This window comes from Rhinoraja longicauda, unplaced genomic scaffold (assembly GCF_053455715.1).
Source record: "Rhinoraja longicauda isolate Sanriku21f unplaced genomic scaffold, sRhiLon1.1 Scf000087, whole genome shotgun sequence".
NCBI classification, from domain to species: domain Eukaryota; kingdom Metazoa; phylum Chordata; class Chondrichthyes; order Rajiformes; family Arhynchobatidae; genus Rhinoraja; species Rhinoraja longicauda.
In genome coordinates this window covers 202,501-210,000 of record NW_027601305.1, presented here as the reverse complement: position 1 = coordinate 210,000, position 7,500 = coordinate 202,501, and positions in this window count along the sequence as shown.

Sequence of the window (7,500 nt, the reverse complement as noted above, 5' to 3'; positions counted from 1 at the left end):
GGGTCAGGGTGAGGGTTGTTAGGGTGAGGCCGTTAGGGTGAGGCCGTTGCTTCGAGCGGGAAGATGGGCAGCCCCGCCCCCCCCCCCCCCCCCCCCGTTGGGTGGAAGGAAACCTCTGCTGCGGGCCCGGCAACCATCCCGAACGGACCCGCTGGGTCCAAATGTCTGCCGCGGGCGGTCCTGCTGCGGTCGCGGGTTCGTTGGAAACCTCTCCTGCTGCTGGCATGGCCACCCTCCCCCCCCCCGCCCGACTGACGACCCTGCGGGCCCGGCGACCCGGTGTCCCGTTGCCGCGCGGGGAGTGATCCTCGGGGCCGTGCCGGGCGGGCCCAGCGACACGAAGAGAGTGGGGGGGGGGGTCGGAGGGAGTGGCACTGGGGAGAGAGGGGTGGGGGAGAGAGTGCCCCCCCCCCATTAGGGGCGAGTTTATGCAGTCATCAGAGTTTATACCTAACCTCATGATGCTTTATTAGCCGGATAGGCTGTCTGACCTCGCCCCCAGTCCCTACTCCTTCCACTGGATTCTTCTTATACCCTCTTTTTCTTCGTGCCCCCCCCCCCCCCCCCCCCCACGCAGGGAGGGTTCCAAGAGGGAGGAGGGAGGGAGGGAGTCCCGGGGCCGTGAGAGAGAGAGAGCCTCATTAGCTGCTAGGTTCACCTCATTAGCTGCTAGCTAACGCGTCAGACCTTTTACATTCTTTAGAGGATTGAAACCTCAGGGCCTTTAACCCCCGTTCACCGTTTACACTCAACGATCCTTCCGAACAAAACCCTTACACATCTGTCCGTCCAACTGACCCCCGAGATACCTAACACGCAGATTAACACGTCAGCGGTGATCGGCGTGTCATAGAGGAGTCACAAAGACGGGCAAAATAGAGTGGTTGAATAAAAAATACTCACTCAATTGGCCGTGATTTAACGTAGCACACAATGATGCCAAGCCCATGCAAAGTCCAGTGGCCCAAGCAAACAAATAAGATAGATCTGGCTCGGCGTTCCTCATCTCCACATCGTCACCCAGCACGCCGACGCCCAATAACAATTCCCCCGCAAATTGTGCACCTCGAGCGGCAGTACTTTAAACGGCGCCGTCTTCGGCGTGGACGGCATGAACCAAGTCGGCAAGCATCGTCACCCAGCACACAGACGTCCACTAACAATTCCTCCCCCCTGCAAATTGCGCGCCGCGAACGGCAGTACTTTCAAGTATGCCGCCTTCGGCGGGGACATCGTGAACCAAATCGGCAGGCAGGCGTCGTCAGCCGGTCGACCGACCCCCAGTTGCATTGCCCCAACGGCCATTGTGCACTTCGAACAGAACAGTGCTTTTAAAATATTCCGCCTGCCGCGTGTACATCATGAAACAAATGGAAAGGACGAACCGGGCGTGCAACCGATGCACGGAGAGTGACAGGTCGTCAAGCAAGTCCGTGGCAATCCGTCGGCCGACTCGGCCGCGGCCAGCAGAGGCGTTTTGGCCCGGGCGCGCCGAACTTTGCGCGCCCTCGGTATGCGTAACACTAGCACATGCCTTCAAAACTCACTACAAAATAACCCCAAAGTATGCCGCCTTCCCCGTGGGCCTTGTTACCAATATCTTGCCCTGCTTCCTGATGCCCTTATGGGGTCGGCTCTGTTCTTGCAGAACCCTCAGGTGGTGCAGAGTCTGGGCCATTTTATCAATATCTTGCCCTGATTCCTGATGCCCTTATGGGGTCGGCTCTGTTCTTGCAGAACCCTGAGGTGGTGCAGAGTCTGCGCCTTGTTATCAATATCTTGCCCTGCTTCCTGAAACCCTTATGGGGTTGGTTCTGTTACAAAACCCTCAGGTGGTGCAGAGTCTGGGCCACTTTATAAATAACTCTGCCTGCATTAGGGTCAGGGTCAGGGTTAGGGTTAGGGTTAGGGTTAGGGTTAGGGTTAGGGTTAGGGTTAGGGTTAGGGTTAGGGTTAGGGTTAGGGTTAGGGTTAGGGTTAGGGTTAGGGTTAGGGTTAGGGTTAGGGGTAGGGGTAGGGGTAGCGGTAGGGGTAGGGGTAGGGGTAGGGGTAGTTTGAACTACTGCCGCTCCAGGCGCGCACTGTGCGTGGGTAATTTTCAGTGGGCGTCGGTGTGCTGGGTGACGATGCCGCCCAGACTCTGCACCACCTGAGGGATCTGCAAGAACAGAGCCGAACCCGCAAGGGTATCGGGAAGCAGGGCAAGATATTGATAACAAGGCCCAGACTCTGCACCACCCGAGGGTTCTGCAAGAACAGAGCCGACCCCATAAGGGTATCAGGAAGCAGGGTGAGATAGTGACACCATTTGTAAAACCGGCAAATCCCACCCAGGAAACATTGCAAAAATTGGCCTCTAATGCTGGAACGTGGGTAAAGCCAAACAAACACGACACGTTTTAAAAGAACGTTACTAAAACAGCCTGGGATATGCCCATGACAAAGGATAGGCCGAACCTCACCAGAAAAAAAGAGAGGGAGACCACGGCAGAGCTGAGGGATAAACATGAGATGGTGATAAAACCAGCAGACGAGGGGAGCAGTAGGGTTACAAATTAATGTCAATATGGGGCCTGCTCCCACTGGGTAATAGACAAAAACATAGAACAGGGTGACAGGAGAGACTGGATAGCACAGAGGATAACCCGTGAGCGAAATAATGGGGTGTATGCAGTTCAATGTAAGGAGTGTACCTTACGGTACATAGGCGAAACAGGTAAAACAGCCTCAGCGGTGATCGACGTGTCAAAGAGGAGTCACAAAGACGGGCAAAATAAAGTGGTTGATTATAGACAATAGACAATAGACAATAGGTGCAGGAGTCGGCCATTCAGCCCTTCGAGCCAGCACCGCCATTCAATGCGATCATGGCTGATCACTCTCAATCAGTACCCCGTTCCTGCCTTCTCCCCATACCCCCTCACTCCGTTATCCTTAAGAGCTCTATCCAGCTCTCTCTTGAAAGCATCCAACGAACTGGCCTCCACTGCCTTCTGAGGCAGAGAATTCCACACCTTCACCACTCTCTGACTGAAAAGGTTCTTCCTCATCTCCGTTCTAAATGGCCTACCCCTTATTCTTAAACGGTGGCCCCTTGTTCTGGACTCCCCCAACATTGGGAACATGTTTCCTGCCTCTAATGTGTCCAATCCCCTAATTATCGTATATGTTTCAATAAGATCCCCCCTCATTCTTCTAAATACCAGTGTATACAAGCCCAATCGCTCCAGCCTTTCAACATACGACCGTCCCGCCATTCCGGGAATTAACCTAGTGAACCTACGCTGCACGCCCTCCATAGCAAGAATATCCTTCCTCAAATTTGGAGACCAAAACTGCACACAGTACTCCAGGTGCGGTCTCACCAGGGCCCGCTACAACTGTAGAAGGACCTCTTTGCTCCTATACTCAACTCCTCTGGTTACGAAGGCCAACATTCCATTGGCTTTCTTCACTGCCTGCTGTACCTGCATGCTTCCTTTCATTGACTGATGCACTAGGACATCCAGATCTCGTTGAACTCCCCCTCCTCCTAACTTGACACCATTCAGACAATAATCTGCCTTTCTACTCTTACTTCCAAAGTGAATAACCTCGCACTTATCTACATTAAACTGCATCTGCCATGTATCCGCCCACTCACACAACCTGTCCAAGTCATCCTGCAGCCTTATTGCATCTTCCTCACAATTCACACTACCCTCCAGCTTAGTATCATCTGCAAATTTGCTAATGGTACTTTTAATCCCTCCGTCTAAGTCATTAATGCATATCGTAAATAGCTGGGGTCCCAGCACCGAACCTTGCGGTACCCCACTGGTCACTGCCTGCCATTCCGAGAGGGACCCATTTATACCCACTCTTTGCTTTCCGTCTGTCAACCAATTTTCTATCCATGTCAGTACCCTACCCCCAATACCACGTGCCCTAATTTTGCCCACTAATCTCCTATGTGGGAGCTTGTCGAAGGCTTTCTGAAAGTCGAGGTACACCACGTCCACTGACTCTCCCCTGTCAATTTTCCTAGTTACATCCTCAAAACATTCCAGTAGATTTGTCAAGCATGATTTCCCCTTCGTAAATCCATGCTGACTCGCAATGATCCTGTTACTGCTATCCAAATGCTCAGCAATTTCGTCTTTTCTAATTGACTCCAGCATCTTCCCCACCACTGATGTCAGACTAACTGGTCTATAATTACCCGTTTTCTCTCTCCCTCCCTTCTTAAAAAGTGGGATAACATTTGCTATCCTCCAATCCACAGGAACTGATCCTGAATCTATATAGAACATTGAAAAATGATCTCCAATGCTTCCACTATTTCTAGAGCCACCTCCTTAGGTACCCTGGGATGCAGACCATCAGGCCCTGGGGATTTATCAGCCTTCAGTCCCATCAGTCTACCCAAAACCATTTCCTGCCTAATGTGGATTTCCTTCAGTTCCTCCATCACCCTAGGTTCTCCGGCCCCTAGAACATTTGGGAGATTGTGTGTATCTTCCTCAGTGAAGACAGACCCAAAGTAACGGTTTAACTCGTCTGCCATTTCTTTGTTCCCCATAATAAATTCCCCCGTTTCTGTCTTCAAGGGACCCACATTTGCCTTGACTATTTTTTCCCTCTTCACGTACCTAAAAAAACTTTTGCTATCCTCCTTTATATTATTGGCTAGTTTACCCTCGCACCTCATCTTTTCTCCCCGCATTGCCTCTTTAGTTAACTTTTGTTGCTCTTTAAAAGAGTCCCAATCCTCTGTCTTCCCACTCTTCTTTGCTATGTTATACCTCCTCTCCTTAATTTTTATGCTGTCCCTGACTTCCCTTGTCAGCCACAGGTGTCTCTTACTCCCCTTAGAGTCTTTCCACCTCTTTGGAATAAATTGATCCTGCAACCTCTGCATTATTCCCTGGAATACCTGCCATTGCTGTTCTACCGTCTTCCCTGCTAGGGCCTCCTTCCAGTCAATTTTGGCCAGCTCCCGCCTCATGCCTCTGTAATCCCCTTTGCTATACTGTAATACAGACACTTCCGATTTTCCCTTCTACCTTTCCATTTGCAGAGTAAAACTTATCGTGTTGTGATCACTGCCTCCTAACGGCTCTTTTACCTCTAGTCCCCTTATCAGATCAGGATCATTAAAAACACTCACTCTATTGGCCGTGATTTAACCTAGCACACAGTGTTGCAAAGCCCATGCAAAGTCCAGTGGGCCAAGCAAACAAATAAGATAGATCTGGCTCGGCGTTCCACATCTCCACATCGTCACCCAGCACGCCGACGCCCATTAACAATTCCCCCGCAAATTGTGCACCTCGAGCGGCAGTACTTTAAACGGCGCCGTCTTCGGCGTGGACGGCATGAACCAAGTCGGCAAGCATCGTCACCTAGCACACAGACGTGCACTAACAATTCCTCCCCCCGCAAATTGCGCGCCGCGAACGGCGGTACTTTCAAGTATGCCGCCTTCGGCGGGGACATCGTGAACCAAATCGGCAGGCAGGCGTCGTCAGCCGGTCGACCGACCCCCAGCTGCATTTCCCCAACGGACATTGTGCACTTCGTACAGAACAGTGCTTTTAAAATATTCCGCCTGCCGCGTGGACATCATGAACCAAATGAGCAGGCAGGCATCATATCATATCATATCATACACATACAGCCGGAAACAGGCCTTTTCGGCCCTCCAAGTCCGTGCCGCCCAGCGATCCCCGTACATTAACATTATCCTATACCCACTAGGGACAGTCAGCCCCCAGCACAACGACGCCCCCGCTAACAATTCCCCACGCACATGGTGCGCTCGAGCTGCAGCACTTTAAAGTACGCCGCCTTCGGCGGGGACATCGTGAACCAAAGGAGCAGGCAGCCATGGTCACCGCCAGCACAACGACGGCGCCGCTAACAATTCCCCGCGCACCTTGTGCGCTCGAGCTGCAGTACTTTAAAGTACGCCGCCTTCGGCGGGGACATCGTGAACCAAAGGAGCAGGCAGCCATGGTCACCGCCAGCACAACCACGGCGCCGCTAACAATTCCACGCGCACCTTGTGCGCTCGAGCTGCAGTACTTTAAAGTACGCCGCCTTCGGCGGGGACATCGTGAACCAAAGGAGCAGGCAGCCATGGTCACCGCCAGCACAAGCACGGCGCCGCTAACAATTCCCCGCGCACCTTGTGCGCTCGAGCTGCAGTACTTTAAAGTACGCCGCCTTCGGCGGGGACATCGTGAACCAAAGGAGCAGGCAGCCATGGTCACCGCCAGCACAACCACGGCGCCGCTAACAATTCCCCGCGCACCTTGTGCGCTCGAGCTGCAGTACTTTAAAGTACGCCGCCTTCGGCGGGGACATCGTGAACCAAAGGAGCAGGCAGCCATGGTCACCGCCAGCACAACCACGGCGCCGCTAACAATTCCCCGCGCACCTTGTGCGCTCGAGCTGCAGCACTTTAAAGTACGCCGCCTTCGGCGGGGACATCGTGAACCAAAGGAGCAGGCAGCCATGGTCACCGCCAGCACAACGACGGCGCCGCTAACAATTCCCCGCGCACCTTGTGCGCTCGAGCTGCAGTACTTTAAAGTACGCCGCCTTCGGCGGGGACATCGTGAACCAAAGGAGCAGGCAGCCATGGTCACCGCCAGCACAACCACGGCGCCGCTAACAATTCCACGCGCACCTTGTGCGCTCGAGCTGCAGTACTTTAAAGTACGCCGCCTTCGGCGGGGACATCGTGAACCAAAGGAGCAGGCAGCCATGGTCACCGCCAGCACAAGCACGGCGCCGCTAACAATTCCCCGCGCACCTTGTGCGCTCGAGCTGCAGTACTTTAAAGTACGCCGCCTTCGGCGGGGACATCGTGAACCAAAGGAGCAGGCAGCCATGGTCACCGCCAGCACAACCACGGCGCCGCTAACAATTCCCCGCGCACCTTGTGCGCTCGAGCTGCAGTACTTTAAAGTACGCCGCCTTCGGCGGGGACATCGTGAACCAAAGGAGCAGGCAGCCATGGTCACCGCCAGCACAAGCACGGCGCCGCTAACAATTCCCCGCGCACCTTGTGCGCTCGAGCTGCAGTACTTTAAAGTACGCCGCCTTCGGCGGGGACATCGTGAACCAAAGGAGCAGGCAGCCATGGTCACCGCCAGCACAACCACGGCGCCGCTAACAATTCCCCGCGCACCTTGTGCGCTCGAGCTGCAGTACTTTAAAGTTCGCCGCCTTCGGCGGGGACATCGTGAACCAAAGGAGCAGGCAGCCATGGTCACCGCCACCACAACCACGGCGCCGCTAACAATTCCCCGCGCACCTTGTGCGCTCGAGCTGCAGCGCTTTAAAGCTCGCCGCCTTCGGCGGGGACATCGTGAACCAAAGGAGCAGGCAGGCAGGCAGGCAGCGTCACCCCCAGCACAACGACGCCGCCGCTAACAATTCCCCACGCTCCTTGTGCGCTCGAGCTGCAGTACTTTAAAGTACGCCGCCTTCGGCGGGGACATCGTGAACCAA